We start from the raw sequence: 5849 nt of genomic DNA on the forward strand, positions 1-5849 counted from the left end.
AGTGGTTTGGAGAAAGTGAATAAAAATGTTATTTACCCTTTCACATAACACATGAAACGGGTCACCCAGTGAAATTAATAGGCAGCAGGTTTAAAACAAATATAAGGAAGTTCTTCACACAATGCACAGTCAGCACAGAAACTCAATGCCAGGAGATATTGTGAAGGCCAAAAGTATCGCTGGTTTCAAAAAAGAATTAGATCAGCCATTGATGGACCTGTCCTCCATGAACTTTTACCCAAGATGGTCAAGGATGCAACCCAATACTCTGGGGCTACGTCTACACTACCCGCCTGAATCGGCTGGTAGAAATCGATCTTTCAGGGATCGAATTATCGCGTCTCGTTGGGACGCGACATTCGATCCCCGAATCGGGCAGGTAGGAGTAAGTGCTATCGACGGGGGAGCCGTGGAGGTCGATTTGCCACCGTCCTCACAGCGGGGTAAGTTGGCTCCGATACGTCGAATTCAGCTACGCTATTCACGTAGCTGAATTTGCGTATCTTAAATCGACTCACCCCCTGTAGTGAGGACATAGCCTGGGTGTCCTAAACTCTTGTCTGCTAGAATCTGGGACTGGATGACAGAAGATGGATCACTTGATAAATTGCCCTGTTCTGTTCACTCTCTCTGAAGCATTTGTCATTGTCCACTGACAGGATACTGGGCTAGATGGACCATTGATCTAGCCCACTATGGCCATTCTTATGTTGCATATGCACACCTGAGAGCACGCTCTGGGCCTTATCTCAAGAAGAATATTCTTACCTGTAGGGTTAACATTCTGTAGTCTTCAGGCTATCCTACATTTATACTTGATTGGTACCATTGACCTCTAGAAACTCGTACAATATTGTGGCAACTAGATGTGCAAGATTTTACAGGAGCCACAAAATTTCCCCTAACGAGGATTCTCATATGAAAACCACAATTGCTGGTAATTGTCCCATTTAGAAACTGTTTTCATTTATATATGAAAGGAAAGATGGAAAATGTAAAGTCTAGTTTATTGTAGGTCACATGTTTAAAGGATAGTGGAAACACCACCCTACTTTCAACTGTCATAATTCCTCCTTTTTTCTGGCTCCAGTGCTGCTCTAGCAGATGGGGGATTGTTTGCGAGGGGGAAAAAAAACTGTGTGTGTAAGAGAGAGAGTGTGAGAGTGAGAGGTTGACTCCTGGAACAGTTCTTGCAGAGCTGCTTTACATACAACTACGGGGATCAGCTTACTTCTTCAACCAATGACTAGATTAACTGCCAAATTAGTAGTATAATAAAGGCTTCCACTGCCTCACAAGGAGAGATTTTTGATTAACTGGAAATAGTGTCTGGGTTAAGAGTAATATTATAAATGTCTCCGTCTCTAGACAGCTGTCCCTGGGAAGCACTAGTTGATCTTGGCCAAAATGCTTCCAGGACCTAGATGAATTTCCTTCTGAATAGTTCAGGCAAGTGCAGAAGCTAGATCTCTTCCGTTGTTTTTAACTTGCCAATGTGTTGTATCACTCCAGATGTTATCTTCAGTGTGACTTTCTGCTGTTCCTGACTTCTCATTCCAAATCAGAACTAACGTAATTTTATTTTTAAATAGTGAATTAAATTACTTAATTCCAAATAATGAGGACTCGTTGTGGCACCTTAAAGACTAACAAATTTATATGGGCATAAGCTTTCGTGGGCTAGAACCCACGAAAGTTTATGCCCAAATAAATTTGTTAGTCTCTAAGGTGCCACAAGGACTCCTTGTTGTTTTTGCTGATACAGGTTAACACGGCTACCACTCTGAAACTTAATTACAAATGTGATCTTCCAGGGTGAATTTGATTTAAATCACTAGTCAGGAAGACTTGATTTAATCATGGATTTCTACATAAAAGTGCATTCTTGTTGGTTGTTATAACCTTAATACATATTCTTCACAAGTCAGAGATAGATGTAGGTTTCATTTTTAGAAGCAATTTGCCTTTGACATCTGCTCTGTTATGTGGACTGTGTCCTGGTCTTAATGACTGAACCATGTTAATGAAGTGTGGGTTCTCAATCATACAGAAAGAAGAGTTTGTTGCATAAACAAACCAGGCAATTTTTTCATCAATTACCTCTTTTTGTAATCTGCTGTTTTTTATCACAAACTTATCTAGGGTTGTTTCTGGATGATGGAGGTTTTTTTTTTTCTTTTTGCTACAGGTGATATACTGTGGCTATGTGACATACATGATGTGACTGAAACACTATGGCAGATAACTCTAAAACTATAGGAAAATAATGGCAATCTTGAAGGTGGATAGTCTTCAGAATCCTGCATGTTGAGGATGGATTCTCCTAAACAGAATAAGTCAATGCAGTTATTTAATTACCATACTGCTCATTTAGTATTACTCATTGCATTCACTAACACTCAGTACTACTTTAAAGGTGAAATTGTAAAAAGAAGATCTGCTTATTTCAGCTATTTATTTTTTATCACAATTGCATCTAAAATGATAGTACCATAGAGTAGCAACTATATTTTTTTGCTCAAACATGAGAATTCAAGAATAGTCCAGAAGGAAGACAGGCAGTCCTTAAGAAAGAAGTATGAAATAAAAAAGTTTACCAACCTGAAGATCCTGCATGTTCAGACATGTTCCTTTCATATTCTTCAAGGCAGCTTTCTCCTGAGAAGGAACACTTCTCATGATGATGTTTCATTCGGCCAACCAGGACTTGCATTTCTTTGTTGCACTGTTGCATTTTGCACGCATGCCTGTCTTACCCACAGGTAGAGGAACTTCATTAAAATTTTCCAAAGTGGAAAAGCCTGCTGTCATTATAGGTTCTCCCTTCTAGTGAGAGAATGGTATGGTAGATCTCAAATCAAGGAAGGCTACACTCAGAAAGACCTCAAGACTTCTGGAATATGCTGCTCAAACAGTTTCACTTTTGTTTCTACTGCCTGTCCCTCCCTTCTCACATTTTTCTCCAGACTTCTTCTCCTTGTTCAGATCTATTCTGCCCCCAACAATCTTCTATTCACTGAACTTTTTGAAATTTTGCACTTTTAGAGAGAGGTAAGAGTTTGATTGACTCTGTGTATGCAAATTTGCAGAGGGACAATAGGGTTGAGGTCTGTTATTTCTCACCACTCTATATTATTTATTTGAAAACATTTTTGCTGTTAACAAATCTTATCTTATCTTATCTCTGGAGACACAAATCCACCGTCTGAGAACTGCAAAACTAAGCATCTCTGATGGTATCTTCTAGACTGAACACTGAGTCCTATTGGGTAGAAAGCAAGATTAACCTAAATAATCTATACAGAAGCCCCTGGAACCCCATAAAATTGGGTCCCTAATCCATGAACTATTGGAACTCATTTACAAAACTGTTCTTAAACATTACATGAATGTTATCTAATACTGTAATTAGAATTTATAATCCCTGTTCCATGAGGAGATATCTTTGAGCTATAATGTAGTTTTAATTAAGATATCTTTACATGGGGTTTTTCTTCAAAAAGCATTTTATCAAATAAATCCGATTATTTTTTTTATTTAAAGAAAAATATTATTTTTTATCCACCCTGTGATCTTCTAAAGTAATAAAACTATGGTTATTTGGTTGAACACACATCTTAGAATAGAAATGTATGATTAAAATAAAGAGTAGCAATAATATTTTTGTTACCATTTTCTGAGAACATTGTTATTTTCAACTGGGAACAAGGAGCACTTGAATTTAGGAACTTCAGCCTTTGTCCTGCAAATGCTTACCCTTGCAGGTAACATATTTCAGTGGAGTTACTCACAAGAGTAAAGTTACTTGCTTGCATAAGTGTTTGCAGTATCTGGCTTTTCATTTTTAAAATGATTTATATTTTGTCTTGCTGTGGTGATTATTAATTATATCTGATTTATAGTTTAAAAGACTGGAGCCTCCTCTGTCCACAGCACATACACAATTCAGGCAGTAACAAGGGCTTTCTTTCCTTCCAACTACACCAGCTCCTGAGTTGGAGGACCTGCCTGTAGAAGTGACAATAGTTCAGTCCTCAGACCCACTGAATCCTTAGCTTCTCTACTGCAAGTGTCACAAGGGTTTTGTGATATGAACATTTGTCTGAGATTTTGTACTGGTCTCAGTTCACCTCCCTTCATGTAAACCCCTTCACCATCAGATTGAAGAAACTTTGGGTTACTATTGACCTGGATGGAGTATGAACTGTGCCTCAGATGAGAGAGGTTCTATATCCCATTACTAATCCTCTCAAAGTCTTAATTTGACCTTTACTGGAAATTTATCTACCAATTAGATCATAATGCAAATGTAATGACTGCATAATAGTGGAACAACAAATTTGCTTTGCTATCAGAGTTGCCATTGCTTCCATTATAAATTTACTTATAGTGTCTTATAACATTTTTTTAACATGTGAAGAACAGAAGCTTGGTGTGCAAGATCCTTATCTGGTAATGAAGCTTTAAAAAGAAAAAAAAAATTCTTGAGAAAGTCAGTCAGTTTTGTAGCATAAGGGAACAAAACATGCAGGAACTCATACGTCAACTTTCCTCGCCATTACATCTTCCTTTTTCTCCCCCCGAAACCCGCAAACTCAAACTTGAGCAACAGATGAGTTATAAATATTTTTAAAAAGAATTAGCATCTTCTCTCTCCATGATGGGTTGTTAAACTTAAATAGGCTTCTCCATCTCTTAATGTCTGATAATGCCTGACCAGATTGTACCACTGCAAATCTTGTATGTCCTGCTAGGACCAACAATGGGCTGGAGTCAAATTTAAAAAACAAAACAAAACCCAAAGCTAGTATGAATGAGATTGGCTAACTCCTTATCCCTGTAATTATGATTTGAGCTGGGATCTTCAGAGATGTAACAGTAGTCAACTGAACATGTGTCCCCCAAAACAAAGAGTTATTAGCTTTCCATTCTTAAAACTACAGTACCCACCTGCTGAAGTAAAATAACAGAAGTCACCTACTCCAGGACAGGCCCAACAAAGAAAGTAACAGAACACCACTAGCTGTCACCTTCAGCCCCCAACTAAAACCTCTCCAGTGCATCACCAAAGATTTACAACCTATCCTTAAAGATGATCCCTCACTCTCAGAGATCTTGGGAGGCAGACCAGTCCTCGCTTACAGACAGCCTCCCAACCTGAAGCAAATACTCACCAGCAACCACACAACGAAAACACTAATCCAGGAACCTATCCTTGCAACAAAGTCTGATGCCAACTCCGTCCACATATCTATTCAAGTGATACCATCACAGGACCTAATCACATCAGCCATGCCATCAGGGGCTTGTTCACCTGCACATCTACCAATCTAATATATGCCATCATGTGACAGCAATGCCCCTCTGACATGTACATTGCACAAACCGGACAGTCTCTACGCAAAAGAATAAATGGACACAAATCTGACATCCGGAATCATAACATTCAAAAACCAGTAGGAGAACACTTCAACCTCTCTGGTCACTCAGTAACAGACTTAAAGGTGGCAATTTTGCAACAGAAAAGCTTCAAAAACAGACTCCAATGAGAAACTGCTGAACTAGAATTAATTTGCAAACTAGATACCATTAACCTGGGCTTGAATAGAGACTGGGAGTGGATGGGTCATTACACAAATTGAATCTATTTCCCCATGTGAAGTATCCTCACACCTTCTTGTGAACTGTCTGGAATGGGCCATCTTGACTATCACTACAAAAGTTGTTTTTTCTCCTGCTGATAATAGCTCATCTTAATTAATTAGCCTCTTAGAATTGGTATGGCAACTTCCATCTTTTCATGTTCTCTGTATGTGTATATATATATATATATATATATATATCCTTAC

This window comes from Trachemys scripta, chromosome 9 (assembly GCF_013100865.1).
Source record: "Trachemys scripta elegans isolate TJP31775 chromosome 9, CAS_Tse_1.0, whole genome shotgun sequence".
In the NCBI taxonomy this organism is placed as follows: domain Eukaryota; kingdom Metazoa; phylum Chordata; order Testudines; family Emydidae; genus Trachemys; species Trachemys scripta.